We start from the raw sequence: 6,089 nt of genomic DNA, 5'->3' as shown, positions 1-6,089 counted from the left end.
TATATCATGGAAATGTAACACAAATTTCAAAAGGCTATAAAAATTATCGATGATTTTAGGAGTGAATGGAATTATCTGGGAAGGTTTGGTATCCCTTCCTTTTAGGAAAATGAAGGTTGTCTAGTTGGAGAAGAAGTCTTCCAAGATGAATTGAAATTAACCTAACGGGATCAAGGATTCCTTTCAACTGTTAAAGAGGGATTTGTTTCTGCGCCATTAGTGATAAACTCTTTGTGCAAATATTTCAACATATCAGCAATATTAGACAAATTGATACAAGGCCTGCCTCTTGCACATTACCAGCGAAAGTCTTATTAGTCCCTGCCTCCGGCATAGTAGGGAGTATAGCATTCGATAGGGCGTTGACTTGCTATTAAATTGTGCGTTGACCATCAATTTCGTGTTGACTTGCTATTAAATTGGGCGTTTACCATCAATTTCTGCAGGTTATTCACCGTTTAACCAAACTTTATGCTGGGCTTATGCTGGGCACTTTGTTTGCCAGAAAACTTTAACCAAAGCTTTCAGAACCAAAGCTTTCAGTTCACCCTCTTATTGCCCGCCTCACTTGGCCCGATGTGCACACAACTTAATTTTTAATTTATCCTAAGTGGTTGCACACAACTTAATTTATCCTAAGTTGTTCTTGGTCTGATGTGCCTGTTCTCCATGTCCTGCATGCTGCAAGTGCCAGATGTTTGAAGTATGCAGAGGCGTCCAAGAAATGCTTTATCTGGAAGAGACGAGTAGAGGAGCAGAGGAGCAAAGCAAGGAGTGTCGACCAGCTAGTTTGAGGAGCAGAGTGCATCTTCCATTGTTCACCATATGTTCACCATGGTTTTTCACGCACCATTTTTCATGGACAATGTCGATAAGGCTCGAAGGCGAAATGGTCAAGGTACGACACCCTACCTATGCTCAAGGGAAAAACACGTTTCAGGCATATGCAAAAGCAAATTATATGAGACGTTTCAAAGATGTGTTCAGAGATATGCTCAGAAATGTCATAGTGGTATGTCGATCCAAATCTGTTTTCAATTAATTGAAACATATATTTCCATTTCAAGTTTTCCATTGAACTTAAAAGATGTTGTTTGTTTCCTTTCCAAGACTGTAACTTTGGCATACACGCAGGAAATTCAAGTTGGAATATGACCTTGTGGGTAGCTGAGGTATCCCTCATACCCTAAAAGCAACGACAAGGTAAATCAATTTTCTTTTTCCTGGACAACGAAAACTTAAAAGTTGTGATACAAATAGGTGAATCCAATATATTTCTCTGTGTGACCACCCTAAATTTACTGTAACCACCTAAATTTTTGGAATCTATTTGTCCAGTACATGAAGGTTTCCTGAAAATCCTGTGCAGAAACCGTTGGGAATGGAATTTGATGGGTACCCCTATGCGGTGTATTTGTCCTCTTTTTTTCAGTAATCATTGCACCATTGCAAAATTTGGAAAAAATAAAAATATTAATAAAAACTAAAATAAGAAATATAATAAATAAAAAAACTTATAAACATGTGGAGGCAGTGCATGTAACTCTAGCGGTCTCAAACTTTTGCTTAGCTGCTTGTTTGCATTACACGCTACATGTAGCTTTTGTTGCCCGGTTGGTTTCACCATGGCGATGTTTCTACCTACAAATAGAATTGATTTTCCTGTGCACCTCCATTGTTTTTTCATGGCTTTTTATTGCCCAGTCAAATCTATTGTGCCTGAGGCAGTCAAAGATTTCTTCAGCTACTAGGAATGAATTAGGGTTCACCCTGCACGAATACGTCCATGGCCATTTACACAATTCTGTCTTTGCTCTCGAAAAATGAGAGGGTTTTGAAAATCATTATTATTGTATAGAATAAGAATAAAATCATTATTATTGCATAGAATTAGAATAGGAATGCACTCGCTCATGGCCAAAAAAAATTATACCGTTGATAGCATAATATATACACTGCGAATTACAGAAAAATCTCATGAAATTTAACCAAGCCAAAATTTAAAATCTTCAGGACAATTAAATGCATGTCATTAAAATGTAATCTCAGAGAAAAAAAATGTAGATTTATGAAGTTAAAAACATGGAATTGAAAACTACCTCTAGAGAGCAACAAAGACTTGATAAGGGAAAGAAAACACCTTTGGCTCTAGCATTCGTACTGGACATTGTTGGGGTAACAAGCACTTCACTCATGGTCAATCCTTAACTCACGTTCAATCGGTCAATCCTTAGGAAAGCACTAAAATGGTATTCCTAGCCATTTGAAAAAATAAATTCTGATTCGATGCCCCAACCCTATCTTCCCAAGGCCTAGTTAAAAATAATTAATATTATTTTGTATTAATGGAGAAATGGTTACATAGTTGTAACGTATCTCCTTAGTTTAGGATTTGATCCTAGATTTTAGGAGTGTGGTTGCAACTTCCTGATTTCCAGATTTGTATTTAATGATGTAATATTTTCATTGATGCAAATAGAGTGTACGAGAGTGATCTCTCTGTTTTGTGAGTGTACTCTCCAGGTGCAGGCCACACCTGTGAGCCACATCTCTTTCTTTTCAATTATGTTCACATTTTATCTTGGTATCAGAGCTCAGATTGGGTGAGCCTGATCTTTTATCACCTTTGTGGCTGAAGTGCCTTTGTAGCTAGCTTGCCTGTGTGGTAGAATTGCCTGTGTGGCTTGAAGTGCCTCTGTGGCCGCCTGTACACAAGAGCTCTGTGCTCAATTGAGCAGGTGGATTGCAGAACACCTGGCTCGGACACGGATTTTTTTTTCCTAAGTAGAAGGGGGTTGGTGTGGGTTTCTGGCTCGAGAGCGCGCCAGAATTCTAGATTGGCATGTTTGTTTAGTTATTAAGCACGCCACCATGCCAGAATACTGGATTGGAACGAAATTTAAGGGGGAAATCACGCCAGACATTTTAACTCGCACCGATTTTATCTTGGCGTGGGATTTTCGCTCAAGAGAGCACCAACTCACCTTCAAGGGGATCTGCAGGAAGCCTCATCTTCGTTTGGCGATTTGCGAGGGGTGCACATCGGCGAAGTTGCAAATCTATCCGGGAGAGGCAGATCGGATCAATTTTGATCAGATCAATTCTTCAGTTGTATTGAAAACGCCGAATTTTCTCATCAGAGTGGGATTGCCATACACTGTAGATCGGTGGCAGAGGTGACAGATCGATCTGACAGGTATCGTTTTTTTGTTGTTGAGTAGATTCATTTTGTAGATTTGATCAGAATGAGTAATATGATGGAATCTTACCTTCACGAGTCTGGTAAACTTGATGGATCTAACTTCACGAATTGGAAGGTTAAGATCCAGACCTTACTTGAGCGTGGAAATGCTTGGTCCATAGTTACAGGCGATGAGCAGAAGCCGAACGCAGGGCCACAGGAGCAAGATTGGGAAAAACGAGAGAACAAGGCCAAAGTCTTGTTGAAGATGTCCATGAAGGACAGTGTTATCCCCCACATCAGAGACTGTAAAACATCTACGGAGATCTAGACGACCATCAAAAGCCTGTATCAAACCCAGAACACCAGTCGAATTATGGCACTTAAAAGCAAGTTATTTTCAATGAGGATGGATGAAAGGGAGACTGCTATTGCATTTCTTGTGCGAATAAAAGATGTGAAAGATGGATTGGGGGCCATCGGAGAGACAGTGTCTGACTCTAATCTCGTCTCAATCACACTGAGCGAGATGCGTGATGAATTTCAAATGTTTGTTACTGGATTGGCGGCAAGGGAGAAAGCGCCCACATTTAAAGATCTGACAGGGATCTTGCTGCAAGAGGAGGAGCGGTGGCAGAACCTAAACCCCCAGAATGATGATCTTGCGTTGATGGCGAAACAATGATCATTCAAAGGAAAGCAGTCACAACAACAATCAAATCAGAAAGGAGGAACATCACATAAGAATTCACATTCACATAAAGGTATGCTTGCAAATCATTCTGAAAAGAAATGTTATTATTGTGGAAAGAAGGGTCATATATAGAGTGAATGTTATAAGAAGCAGGCTGATGATGCAAAGAGGAAGCAGGAAAATGCAAAGAACAGAAGATACTTTGTTGAAGAAGAAGATAAAGACTTCAGTCATGAATTTCTACTATTCACAGTCGACTGTGCCCTTTCAGCATCTAATGAGGACGATATTTGGTATGTCGATTCTGGAGCATCCTCTCACATGAAAGGTAAAAAGGAATTATTTGATAGTCTTGAAGAAAGTATAAATGGATCAAAAATATACCTAGGAGATGATAGTGGATATGAGATTAAAGGTTATGGGGTGATTTCAGTCAAGTTACCAAATGGAAAAATTAGTCACCTTAAAAATGTTTTATATGTAACTAGAATTAAGAAAAATCTGATATCTGTATCCATGATGGCTGATCAAGATATGCAAGTCGAGTTCTTCAAGACTCATTGTTTGATAAAGGATTGCACGAATGAAATATTTTCAACAGGCATGCGAGTTGGAAGCCTATACAGACTGGATGCAAAAAGTATACCAAAGCAAACCATGGTTGCAGGAGGATCGACAGCCGAACAACTCTGGCATCAGAGGTTCGGTCACTTGAATTTGCAGGACCTCATGTTATTGCAGAAGAAAGGTATGGTTGAGAGGCTCCCTATCTTTCATAATATTCAGTTAAATTGTGATGGTTGTGCCTTAGGAAAAATGCATAGAGAACAGTTTCATGTGCATGATAGGAGGAAGGAAACAGATATTTTAGAACTAGTGCACACTAATGTATGCGGACCTATGCAGACAAGGTCACTAGGAGGAGCATATTATTTTTTGTTATTTACTGATGAATGCACTAGATATTCATGGGTTTATTTTTTGAATAAGAAAAGTCAGACTTTCGAATGCTTTATAGATTTTAAAACCTTGGTGGAAAAACAGTTTGGTAAGAGTATAAAAATTCACCGATCTGATCAAAGGGGAGAATACAAGCTAAGGGAATTCATGAAATTCTGCAAATCTCAGGGGATTGTTCAACAGTATATAGTGCCACACACACCACAGTAGAATGGAGTTGTAGATCGCAAAAATAGAACCTTGGTGGAGTGCGCAAGGAGTATGTTACAAGGTAAGTGTCTGTCTAATAGCTTTTGGGCAGAGGCTATTAACACTGCTGTATATTTGAAGAACAAAAGTCCTACCAGGTATCATGGCTTCAAAACCCCTTTTGAAGCTCTATATGGATTTAAACCTGCAGTAAACCATCTAAGAATATTTGCGTCAAAATCATTTGCCCATATACCCAAAGTTGATAGGAAGAAATTAGACCTTAAAGCAGTTAGATGCATCTTTGTTGGTTATGGCACAAAATTTAAAGCATATAAACTATTCAATCCTGAGTCTCGTAAAACATTTGCAAGCAGGGATGTAATGTTTCATGAATAGGTACAGGAAGGGAAAGATGATGTTGGTGAATATTGGGCAGGTAACTTGGATGATCGAAGGTCCATCAGAGGTTATGCATTCAGCATAGGATCCGGGGTCATAGCATGGAGCAGAAAGAAGCAGAGTAATGTAGCTTTGTCTTCGTGTGAAGCTGAGTATCAAGCCTTGTGTGCAGTGACGTGTGAAGCGATCTAGTTGAGAAGGCTTCTTAATGATGCAGGAAAAGAACAGAAGAATTCTACTTCCATCAAAAGTGAAAACCAGAGCACCATTAAATGGGATTTCACAATTCAGTGTTCCATTAAAACACCAAACATATAGACACTCAGCTCCATCTTATCAGAGAGAAAGTACAGTCAAAAGAAATTATTATTGAATATTGTAAAACTTGTGACAATATGGCTGATATTTTTACAAAGCCTCTTGCACGAGTGAAATTTGAATTGTTTAGAGGGTTGTTAGGAGTTCAGGAGAACCCTTTCTCCATTAAGGGGGGGAGTTAAAAATGATTAATATTATTTTGTATTAATGGAGAAATGGTTACATAGTTGTAACGTATCTCCTTAGTTTAGGATCTGATCCTAGAGTTTAGGAGTGTGGTTGCAACTTCCTGATTTCCAGAGTTGTATTTAATGATGTAATCTTTTCATTGATGGAAATAGAGTG

The sequence above is a fragment of the Pinus tabuliformis genome, chromosome 2_2 (assembly GCF_031772625.1).
Source record: "Pinus tabuliformis cultivar Carrire ecotype Pingquan chromosome 2_2, CPIR1, whole genome shotgun sequence".
NCBI classification, from domain to species: Eukaryota; Viridiplantae; Streptophyta; class Pinopsida; order Pinales; family Pinaceae; genus Pinus; species Pinus tabuliformis.
Note: the sequence above shows the minus strand (reverse complement) of the source record.